This window comes from Pteropus medius, unplaced genomic scaffold (genome assembly GCF_902729225.1).
Source record: "Pteropus medius unplaced genomic scaffold, Ma_sr-lr_union100, whole genome shotgun sequence".
In the NCBI taxonomy this organism is placed as follows: domain Eukaryota; kingdom Metazoa; phylum Chordata; class Mammalia; order Chiroptera; family Pteropodidae; genus Pteropus; species Pteropus medius.
In genome coordinates, this window is record NW_024356249.1 from 19760548 (window position 1) to 19772671 (window position 12124).

Genomic DNA, 12124 nt, shown 5'->3' on the forward strand with positions numbered 1-12124 from the left:
GAGAAAAGTTGACCATGTAATGGTCATCCTGCAGATGTGCGTGTGAAATTTTTGGAAACACGAGTCTTGAGGACATTTTAGGGGTTTATTGCCAGGAGTCTAGGAAAATCCAATCCTGTAGTGATGAACAGACTTAAAGTTTTCCAAAAATTCCTGGACGTTGATAAGACTTGTCAAATAAAAAAAAATCCAGACATAGAAAGGAAATATTTTATTCAAAATGATTATTACTAGAGGAGGAAAAAGGACTATTGCATAGGAGAAAGAGAACTATTGCAATAGGAAAGATACTATGACCATAAGGTCTGCAAGCATCTAGAAATTCAGCAAAAAATTTTCTTTGATGTTGAGATGGATAAATGAGGCTGAAAAAACTGAGGATGGGGACATGAGATGAAAGAGTGGCAAGACCTGAGAGATGATCAGAAAATTTTTCATGAGTCTAGACTGTTATGAGAAACCCTGTGCTGGCTCAGTATGAGGGTGGGCCAAAATTCAGGGCCCTGATGAGGGAGAAGCTTAACCAAATTTTGGTTAACCAGCATTTAGTCCTGATTTTGATCCATGGCAACAAGCAGTTCAGCTAATCATTTATTAGGCAAAAAATTGGAATTTGGAGAGTCAGTGTCTAGAAACGAGGTGGTTGGAGGGTGTGTGGCATCAGCGAGTCTTATATAAGTTATATGGGAAAGGGTTTTCTCAAGAACACAGAGAGGATTTCATAACCTTTACTATCTTCCAGTAGCACAGGGATTGAGTCAATTTCAACTCTGTCAGGTTAGAAGTTTTCTTTAGCTAGCTCTTAGACTTTTTGACTCTGCCATCTTGTGCATCTCCTGGGCTTCCAGGGTATTTAGAATCTGGGGTGTTGTTTATCACAACCCTGGATTAGTAGGGACTGAAGGGAGTAGAACTAGGAACTGAAGACAGGTGAAAGGAGCCCCCTGTTTACTGGCCTGACTGCCAGGTGGCAAATAGGTGGAACTTGTTTTGTACATTTTTTCCTGCCCTGTATGTCATCAAAGGCTTTTCCTTCAAGACTGTCCTCTGACCCTCGAGGTCTAAGATGTTTGGACATAGAGAGTTAAGGCTTTCTTCTACTTTGTAGCGAATTGAATATTCAGTTTGTAGAGTTTTTTTTATTTTTTTAACTGACTTTTAAATCCTTCTATAATTCTAATTAAGCTCATCTTCATCTCTGGAGCTTGGCTAGCTCTAAGGCAAGAAATAAAGAAAGCTTGCTCGACAGGCAAGGCTTCCTAAGCTCTCACATCTCTACTCGAATTGATTTGCATTATAATGCACATGGGCAGGAAGATAGGTAAATTGAATGTGTGATTAACTGAGCAAAGAATAAAGCCTATATAGAGTTAACATTATTGCTAGGCTACTTGCAGGTCAATTCTGAAGGATGGAAACAGGCACTCTCTAAGAATGAATGTATGAAATATGATGATTATCTTATTGAATATAAAACATTTATTACATCATCCAGTTCCTTTTTATTTAACATGAAATGTGTTAAACAATTTCTAAGATGAGAACTAATCATGCTATGTGGAGGTAGCCCAGTGCCAGCAAAATGGGAAATCCACTGGATCTGGAAACAATTTCTTTAGTACTAACTGGGAGATGTGGTGAATAATATAACAGTACTTGGGAATTAGGTTTTTACGTAGTTCTGCAAAAACAGAATTTTACATATGTATACATATATGTATATAATTTGATGAACATATATATCCTATCTTTAATTGGCTTTTAGAAAGTATTAGTGCATCCTGAAACATCAATCTTAAAAGAAAATAACCCTCAAGATTTAAAAAGTAGCTTTGTGAAGATATGTTTTATCTTCACAAGTTTGTTAGGCAAGTTTGTTTCTTAGCATGTGATAGCTGTGCCACATGAACTAATACACCCAGAGTAAACATCCCTTTGATATTTATTAAAAATTCTGGTTCTCACATTCTTTACATTTTGCATAATGCTTTGATAATTTAAATATCACATTAGGCTTTCACAATACAACTGCTCAGATAAAGTTTATATTGCTCATAACAATACATATATAAATATTATATGTCATTGTTTCTTTTTCTGTAAAGGTGTCCATGGACAGAGTTTGCATAATCAGGTTAATGGTATTCATAAATCTTCATGATGCTTCTGGTTTGGTCTCAGTCTTGGTTCTTTCCACTTTATTTTAATCTTAATAAGAAAATGTTTATTTCATGGGTAAAAAATCCTATTTGAAATTATACATGCAGCGTGAGATTAAGCGGTGTTTATAATTGAATTATGTACAATAAAAGTGTGCTGGAAATGTTTCTGTCTGTTTAGAATGAAATCATATCTCCAAAAATTGACTTGTATTTTTAAAAAAGTAAATTAAGGTTTATCTCGTCTTTTCTGAAAATAATTGTTGCTGATGTCATACATAAGTCAATCATAGTAAAAGATGTTTTTCCTTGTCAGTGAATTTCCAAATTACTGGCAGATATATTTTTTTTTAATGAAAAGTCTTAAGAATTGTCAATTCTGATACCTAATTCAGCATTTAGCTATGATTTAAGGAGCGTACAACTAACATGGAATTAAAAACATTAAAATTGAAATTACTTTTTCTTTTGCAAAAGTAATTTTTAATTACTCGGTAGAGATCTCAGAATATTAACTGTAACATGTAAGTGAAAAATAACATGATAGTTAAAATGTGCAGGATTTTAATTGGATTGCAATTTCATCTTTCTAAACAGGTGGTCCTGGCTGTCAAGGGTAGAAATAAACTTTCAGCCAAACAAAATACAGCATACATAAATGGTCAGAGTTTCAGCCAAACAAAATACAGCACACATAAATGGTATAATAACACAGTTCACAAATTCCATAGATTCCTATGTGTCTGCTAATAAAAGTTTAAAGAATAAGAAGTGGCATAAAATAAATTCAATCATGTGATAATAATTCCAACAAGAATTTGAAATTCTACAAATTCACCCATTCTTGTTACTAAACCTAGGCCATAACAGGATTTTGTGTTTTGGGATAATTGGTTACTTCAATTTATAATCTCTATGTCCTCCTGCTTTTGACTTGTAAAAGCAGTATTAACCTTGGTCATATACTTTCACTGCAAAACTGATGAGTGTATTCACCTTATCAAAAAGAATTACCCAAAATTTTGGAAATAAAACAAAAGTAATTGCATTTCTTTAATGTCATGCTAGGAGACTATCTAACAAGATTGCCCGAAGCTGAGGATCATCTGATTTTCTCTGGGAATGTAACTATTTTTTAATTAGAATTCACACTTGACTAGAGTCTAGGCATTTTACAATGCTAAAAAGTTAGACTGGATGCTAACTTTTTGGAAACTAGGGTGTGGTAATTTTCTTTTCTGTCCAGCAGAAAATTTAATTCTAGGGTTATTTATTCATTGAACTGTAGGATTGATCAATTCTGTTTTTTCCTAATGTTATCTCAACAAACTTGTTTCCAGTGACTGTATACAAACTCAGTTCCTCTAATTTTTTTTTTTTATCTAGATTTGCCATACTGCTGGTTCCATCACTGATAAATTAAATACAGTGTCAATTGGTGCTTGCTATTTATTGGTGAGAATTATGTTTCTTTTAATATTTTGAAAATTAAGTTTTAATAATAAAGGCTTTTAAATAAAGAAATAAAGAAATAAAATAAGTAGAAATATAAGCAGTGAAAGAAGCAGAAGAAGAAGGTACAGGGGGAAAGAAGGAGTTAGATATTTATCCATAAGATTATTATGAATGGTGCATTCATTCCAATTATAATAAAATATTATAAATATTTTGAATCTTTTAATCAATAAACTGAAATTGTGCTGTCCAAGAATAATTGCTCTTTTTTAAAATGCATAAGTCACAATTGGGGCATATAATCAGACATACAGAAAGTAAATTATGTTAAATTAAGTAATATTTAATATAAAATGTGAAAAAGAGGCTTTTTATTCCTTATTTAATCTAGCTATTATTTTATTGGACAGGTTATTTTGAACACTTTCCTTTCATAAATTTCAGTGAGTTTTATCTCTTTGTACATACATATATACATTTTTATTAAATTTAAGATGTTGATTGCCCACATAGACTTTATGGATGAGAAGAAAGTTTTTAAATTATGTTTAAAACTGCATTGTTCATCAAATTAAAAGAAAAATACACCAAATATTGGAGCTTAAAGACAGGAATGTTTTGATATTAAACCTAGATGACTGGTTAAATTCTTTCTACACTAGGTACAAATGATACCTGAAATTAGTATTGGGGGGAAAAAAAAGACACACACACATCCTGAAATTAGTATATGAAAAAAAGGACACACATATACCCACACACCCACCCCACACACATATTTCCTCATTGAGGATTTCTTATATAAAAAAGGTCTGCATATAAAAGATAGTCCAGAGACATCTTTGAAGGTTCTCTTTCAAAGCAGCTCCACTTTCCCGTGTGTCTGGGGATTTCTGTTATTAATTGAAGTTAATTTTCTAGGATATCAGTTTGCCATGCACGTGGGAAAGATTGATAGCCTCTTCGATTCTCAAGAGTGTTGAAAATGACACTGTTCCATCACCGGGTGCCTTCACTTTTATCATCACAAATCAAATTATAAACATCGGGGCAACCTTGCTGGAATCTGGCTTCGGGAGATTTCCATAAGATTAATTAGGCGGCCAAAGCAAAGATGGTAAAATAGAAAGGGGAGGGGGAGGAGGGAGGAGAGAGAGTGGAACCATTCATTCCTCACAGAATGGAAAGTCAATTCAACAATGGGTAATTAGCGTGGGCCACGGATTCTCAAAGGCACTGAGGACACTGGACTCTTTCTTGCACTCTGATGTTTAGTGCCGTATTGTGGACCCCTCATTTAATTAGTGCACTTTGATACCCACAGGAGTTTGAGGCTCCAGGGCATGCTAAACACAGACTGACACCAGCAAGCTTCTGCCTCTTTCCACTCTAATTAGAGACACAATGAGCTGCAAAGACAATGTTTTACTCCAAGATTTCTTCTGCAGATACCTCTGGCAGGAAACAATCGTTTTATTTTGTGTCTATATTGGTATTCAGATTAAATTGTTAGCATGCAAAAGATGAGCTAAGGGCACATATCTATTAAAAATGCTTAGCAGGGCTCAAAACTGATGGAAGCAATTTGTGGGAAAAAGATGTATTTTCCCGATTGGAAACTATTTATTTTGCTCAGGTCTAATTAGAGATAAACTTTAAACTGCAATGCACTTTACATTCTAAAGTAAATATCAGGATTTTCTTAAAATAGCCATAAGTTCTATGTCTTAAACAAATGGTTCTAAAATTATCCAGAAGGAAGAAACCCCTCTCCTTCTCTGAATTCAACTGTGTTGAAATAACTAGCCAGCACTGGGAAAAATGACAGAGGTCATTTTTATAGGAAGATTGCTAATCTGTCTAGAGCTCTTTAAAGAAAGCCCTGAAACATTCACAGTGGCAAGTTAAAAAAAAAATTTATAATGTTAGTTTTGATGGACAGTTCCATGCTGATTGGAAGAATATAAATATCCCAGGGGAGACTGAATATTGAAAATTAATCTCAGCATCCACAAAATACTAGTATGTGTTACTTTAACTATACACTGTAAATCCTATGCCCCTAAACACAGGACAAATGTTTCTCTAACACACAATTGTTGTCTCTGTTTCTATAACACACAATCAGCTTGCAAAGTAAAATGTCTCAAAGAATTGTCAACTAAAATGAATAAGTGCTATTCTCTCCTTATGTACTTTTGGCCACCCAGCTATTTACCTGCCTACCAATCTATATCTAAGTTTTGAGAAAATGAAATCAAAGGTCTCAAATGAAAAAGCAAACACCCATTCTGAGATTATGTCTCCACAAAATGAATGTGTCTTAACTAATTTTCAATGCCCTTTGACACCAAAAATATTCTCCCACCCCAGCACCCTTTATTGTTAGTTATAAAACAAATGAGAAAAATATTGTTTTCAGTTTCATAAAAAAGTGTCTTGTTCTGTTACTCAAAGTTGCCCTAATAATTTTCATAGACATTTTTTGGGGTCCTATTCTGAATTTACATCTATGAAAGGATCTGTGCAAAGACTGTTAAATAGGTTTCATCTCCCAGTGGATTGTGAAGATCTCCTGGGAGAACAGTTGTAAGAAAGATTGCTAATTCAGTGGAAAAGGATGCCATGATTATTTAGCAACGCCTTTCATTGGCTTTGCTTGGGGTCCAGTGAGAGTCAGAGATCAATAGGAGTGGTGATAAGCTCCATGATTTTGTCAGCTCTGACCTGGACTAAAGTGCTGCATGTTTAGACCAGTTACCTGCAGTGCCAGTTACTGGTCATTATTTTAGAGTTTAGCGACTTTGTGCCCAAATCTAAGAATCTAGTGGAGCCTATCCTATCTATTTACCTATCTACCTCTCTGGATAAACTCATTATGTAATCTTAGATTTTATATCTTAAAACTATAATCTTCTTTGGGCATTTTGGCACATTATGATCTGTCATTAATTTACTTTACACTATTCTTGCCTGTGAATAGTGGACATGGCCCATGTCTGACTTGAATCTAAAAGTCAGACATTCAAGCAACAAACTCTGATAATGATGGTCTCGATGCTTTATTGATGGACTTTCCATCTGGAAATGCCCCCTTATGATTGAGCCATTCACAAAGTTCTGTGCTTGTCATTATAACCATTGTCCTGCTCTGTGTCTTCTTCTGTTTTCTGTTGGTATTCAGAAAATGATAAAAAAAAATCTTATCTAAATGTCTGGAAATCACTACACTTGTAAAAAGAATATTTAAAATTTACAATTAAGCTTAAATTAAAAAAAAAAATCTCTCCTTTCTTTTCCATTTTAACCAAGTAAACATTTTCTAAGCACTTGATGACTATGCCTGTATTATATTTTAGATTAGGAAGTTATGTATCTACACCTTTTGGGAGAGAGTTAACTGTAACATGTACTATATAACTTCTACTAATAATACTTTAGTTAGCACTTAAAAGTAGAATCCTGTCTCCCAAAGGTAACCTATTTCCCATCTAAGTCACTAAAGTAACCACTGAATAATTAGCTAGCAATACCTTACATATTAATGTTTCAAATCATCCATCACTTGAAATCCTGTATCCAGCCTCAGCACCCTTTCCTAAAAAAAAAGATTCATGCTTCCAGCTAAGAAGGCAGGAGGTTCTTTTCATATATAACAGAAGACAGTGTGCTCCAGGAGACACAATTAGTTCCATTATGAATAGTTTACAAATGGTTAATATGCCTTCACATTTTCTGCATATCCTTCCTACTGAAAATCATCTCATTTATTATTAAGACAGGCATTAGATTATAGGTACTTATGGACAATAATTAAGTTTTAAAACAACAGACTAAGGAAAAGTGGGTAGCGTTCCCAAATCACCTCTTTATAGAGTAGAATTATATTACATAGATTTTTATTTAGATGTCCCTGAAAATAGATGAATGTTAAATGCCATGTAGCATTTGGTTAAATGTGACAGCATGGAGCACCACGCTACGACATTATTTTAGATTACAGGTTATGCCAAAAGCCATTTAACAGCACTATCAGAAAAGAAGTGAAGGGACTCCAATGAAAGGTTTCTCTGCTCATCACACCTGCTTTTTAAAGTTTCTCTTATTTCCATTAGCCTATTTTCTTCCTGTTCTCTATCTTCCTTTTTCATTTAGAAATTCGTTTCATTCCCTCCTGTATTCAATGATGCTCCTTGCTTCAGGGGTTCTTTATAGTAATGTATTCCATATGCTTATTACCCTTTGTGTAAAAGAGTTTGACTTCTTTTTTTCCTTGTTCTCAACTTTCTAATTTTAAGATCATATCTACTCACTTCTCTGGTCTTGAAACATAAAGAGTTTGCTTGGATCAATTTTATCAATCCACCTTATAATTTTTAAAACTTCAGTTGCGTTACGTGAAGTCTTTTCTTTTCCACTAAGAATTTGCTCAACTTTCCCCATCTTTTCACATAACTTAATCGTTACAATCTAGTATCATTCATATAATTGCTCCACACTGTTCCTCTGAAGAGCAATTAAACCTTGCAAAGTTTTGGTGACCAGTACTGTTTAAATTATATAAGGCAAGGTCTAGAAAAATTCTATCAATAGCAATACTCTAATGCCTTCAACTAAAAAGAACTGACTGACTCAATTTATATTTATCATTACTAAAAAAAAGTATTACATATTTCAATAAACACTTATTATTTATTATTCGACAGAAGAGAGGTGTGTGTGCGTGTGTGTGTGTGCATGTGTGTGTGTGTGTTAATAATCAGTTAAGTCAGGTAAACACATACCTTTTCTTTGCAAAACACACTAATGCCCAGGTTTTCATTAGGTTCATGCCCACAGAGTTTGGAGGGCTGGTTTAATAAAATCACATTGTCATTTACCAGGAGGCTTATTCAAGTTTCTCCTGCCCCATTTTGATAGTTAGTACAATTTAATTAAATAGATATTTCTTTTTCTGCTAACTTTCACCTATACCTATGAGTCTCTTTATTTCCAAATGGTAAAAATGTGGGATATTTATGCAGAAGGCAGTCAAGAAAACAAGAAATATGTTCTTGAAAGCTACAGTTTAGATGAGGCATTCCTATTTTTAAAATCATTTTTTACTTATATATTTAATTGAACACCAGCTTTGATTTACAATAAATATTGAAATGAAGGTATTAGATAATGGAAGTTTTAAAAACATCTTTGTTAATGGTGGATTTTTTTTTTCTGAAAAAGAATAATACTTATTTTTAAAAGCCTTTCTATGACCTTTACTTAGTATGAATTAGGTGACTAGGGAAAAACTAGTTCTCTCATAACTGCACTTACTAAAAAATTGTTCAAATGAAGTTAAATTATAAAATGAATATTTTTAAAGACAAAGAAAAAAGCCTTTTAGAGGTTTTTCTACACTCAGATGTCTACAAATTGCTTGTATGTAAATTCAGTTTTAAAGCTCTGAATGAATATGGATGGAGGGCAGTGTGCAAACCATTCAGATCCTTATATTGTCTTAATGCCTTGGAGCAGCAATTCTTAACCAACTCACTGTCCTCTACTTTCTGAAATGGCACTTTGATATTCACTGGTACTTCATATAGAGAAAAGGGCCCTTAAATAATAAATTTCAGTGTAGACATTCTTTTGACTAATACCCACCACTGAAATGGCTTTGTTTTTCATTTAAGAACAAAATGATGAGTAGTCTTTGGGAACACTTATTTTTCTTAGACTGGGGGTTATCATCTCATGCTGCACATTTATATCACCTCAGAAGCATTAAATATGCCAATACCTAAGTCTAACCCTAATCAATTTTTAGGGGTGGATCTTGGAAATTTGTGTTTTTAAGCCTGAGTGATACTAATGTGCAATCTGAGTTGAGAAGCATTCAATTAAAGCAATAGTTCTCACCTGGGTGAGGTGCATATTGTAATCAAAAGAAGATCTCTTCCAGAATGCACGGAATGTGGTGTTGGGGCCAGGGACAGTATTTTCAAATGTTCCTACAGATTATATTAACATTTTTGTTTTTTTGAAGAAAAATCCGAATGATATATTTATGTGTCTTTTTACAGAACTTACCACGGGACTCCGATATGCCCTTCATTCACATTTGATTGGATTGCTTGTCCAAGCACATATGTATTCATAGGGTCAAAGCAGCAAATTAATCAATTCTAAAAGCTGTAGTTACTACATCCTGCAGACTTACCCTGAACTCAACATTTCTGAAATGTGCCCGGAGATACTCCCAAATTTTATTCGCAACTGGGGAGATATGTTACACTTATGTGTTTCACAAAGCATTTTCTTTAGAATAAAATCTTATAGTAAGATAATAATTATGTCTCCCTGCCCCTCTCCAAACATCTTTTGGGGGCAGGTCTTTAATCTAATAAGACTAGGAGATGTAGTTTCAAGCAGTGCTAAATATATTTCTTTAATGCATAATATATCAGAGCCTTGAATGTGCTGATGTACATTGAGAGTCTTCTAGAGCCATGTTCCTCATACCTTAACATGTAAATAAACTTATTTGGTGACCTACTAGACAGAATACTAACTAAGAGTTATGCCACTACTAATAATTAGTCAAAACAGGGAAGAAAGGGACATGAAAAGAACTAATATTTATTGAGTGACTATCATTCAACAATTTAATCTGGTTAATATACTTATAAGGTAGGTTATATTTTCCTATTTTACAGATGAGGAAATGGAGGTTGAAAGAGATTAAATTGCTCAAACTCATAGAATTATTAAATGAGAGCGATAATTCTGAATCTAGGTCTGTCTAATTTCCAAATTTGTGCTCTTTTCACCATATCTTACTTTAGTCATTCCCTTTTTTAAAAAACAATATGGTATACTTTTTATATAGTAAAATGTATAAATATTAAGTGTATAGCTTGGAAATTTTTAATGTATGTTTATAGTCAAGTAGCCATCACTCAGAGCAGGCCAGTATATTTCCATTCCCCAGAAGATTTCTTCATACTCCTTTCCAGAAAATAATCCCTCTCCAAGAGCATGCTTTACCCTGATTTTTATCACCACTGGTTAGTTTTTGCCTATTTTTGGAATTTATACAAACGGAATCATGCATTCTGTACTCATTTGTCTGTCTTTTACTAAACACAATTGTTTTGAGATTCATCCATATTGTTGTGTGTATTTGTAGTTTGTTTATTCATTCTCCTATTGATAGACATTTAGGTTATTGCCAGTTTTTTGCCTATGATGAATAGAGCTTTTATGAATATTCTTTAACAATTCTGTTTTGTGGACATAAGCACTCATTCTTTGGAAATATACTTAGTGATGGAGTTGCTGTATCATAGAGTAGGCAGATACTGAACATTATTAAAAATTCTTGAGCACTTTTCCAAAGTAGTTTTGACATTTTACTAAGTCTGTGCCATCATCAATGACAGTGCCAGTTATTTTGCTTTTTACCTCTTTTTATTTCTTAACTGTCTTTTTATCCATTTCTTTCTCGATATACAAAATCAAGAGAAAGGAAAGCGTAATTCTTCTAAAAGACTATCTTGGAATAGTGCGCAAAATTATTGGAAAAAAATTCCATAACAACTGGATGTGTGCCCACTTTATCCAATTTTAATAGAGTGATTTTTCAAACAAAGAAATAAACACACAGATTTCACAAATTTCAGACCATTACAGAACTCAGAATAAGGGCTGAACAGAGCTATTGACAAGGAAAAGATTAAAAAAAAAAATGAACAGACAAGATGCCTTAGAAGGAAAAGGAAGGATAACCATGGGGGAGCAGGAGGCATCAAAGACAAATACGAATCTAGCTAGAACAATGAAGGTATATTGCAAGGTGACTGGGATCCAGAATAAGTGAATGCTCAGAAACCTTTGGTTGGCATGGGAGACACTGAGCAAAGGAAGCAGTGAGGAATTGCCTACTCTGAATAGGTTCTGTTTAAAAATCGAGCATGGAACCATACTTTTACACAACTATTTCCTAAGCCAAATCAGGTTTCTTCCCCTCACTTGCTAAGACTGATGAGATTTTAGCTCCCACTTTTGTTCATCAACTGCTCTCTTTCACTCATCAACTTGGTGTTGGTTCAGGTGCATTATTTACTCGGTTCTTCCCTCCCAATGTGCTGAACTACTCAGGTGCAGGCCCATTTTAGTTTTGCCTCCTACAATGCTGCCTCAGCACTCTGGACTCTCTTTATATAACATGCTTCTTTTTCTAGGTCAAACATTCAACTGCCCTCAATCAGTTTTAAGAGCTCAGCAATATCACCTAAATCTGGAACTTTGTCACTCTCTCAAGACTAAAATTAATCATTCCCACAAAACCATTTTAAAGACTCTAGCAGCATGAGCTTAAAAGTAACTGTTTGAAATGACCAAAAAATACATAATACTCAACTGTGCTTATTATTTTCTTATTCTTGCCTATTGGCTACTTTCGTCATCGATGTTATTTTCTGTTTATGGAGAGTTTGCTCTATGTGATGATATGGAATTTAGACCCA